Source organism: Mastomys coucha, chromosome X (assembly GCF_008632895.1).
Source record: "Mastomys coucha isolate ucsf_1 chromosome X, UCSF_Mcou_1, whole genome shotgun sequence".
NCBI lineage: Eukaryota > Metazoa > Chordata > Mammalia > Rodentia > Muridae > Mastomys > Mastomys coucha.
The window spans coordinates 50,261,713-50,262,488 of record NC_045030.1 but is presented as its reverse complement, the minus strand read 5'-3'; positions in this window follow the sequence as shown (position 1 = coordinate 50,262,488).

Sequence of the window (776 nt, the reverse complement as noted above, 5' to 3'; positions counted from 1 at the left end):
GTTCGTTGGTTACCAGAGTGTCTGGTCAAATTGTTTAATCCCCCTCCCCCAGGGGACCCTCCTGGGGAAAATATTAATTCTGTTTCCCTGTAGAATGCTGTTTCATTTGGTCCTGGCCTATATTTTATCTCCAAATGTGAGTAGTTTGTTACACCCTCGGGACCCCTATATGATTTACAACTTTACATGGGTTGTTATTAATCAGGCTGGTGATGTTGTTAATTCCACATCTAAACTTAATACCATTCCCCATTGGCCCACCCTACAAGTAGATCTCTGTGTGCTGGCTCTTGGGGCCGACCCAGATTGGGGTACTCCTTGCACCTTTTGGCCACACATTCCCTTAGAAACAGGCACGAATGATCCTGCACGTGACCCCCCCACCCCCGGCCTGTTACAATCATAGAAGTAGGGATGCCCTCAGTCTCCTTCCAACTTATGTCTGCCCCGGCTCCCATGGACGCTGTGAGCTTAATCACCAGTGCAGATTCTCCCCCGATTATTTCTGTAGAAGTTGGGGTTGCAAAACCACCCGAGACACTTACTGGGGCCCCTCCTCTTCATGGGACCATATTACTGTTACCAGATTGAATCCTCCCACGACCCCTAAATTTGAAAAGTGCAAGAATTGGTACAACACCCTTTCTATACAATTTACAGCCCAGGGGGAAAAACATTCCTGGGGAACTAGGCCTTTTGAATGGGGAATTCGAGTGTATAAAGGAGGAAAAGATTTTGGTCTTACTTTTAAACTTCAACTCCATAAAGAAGTCCCC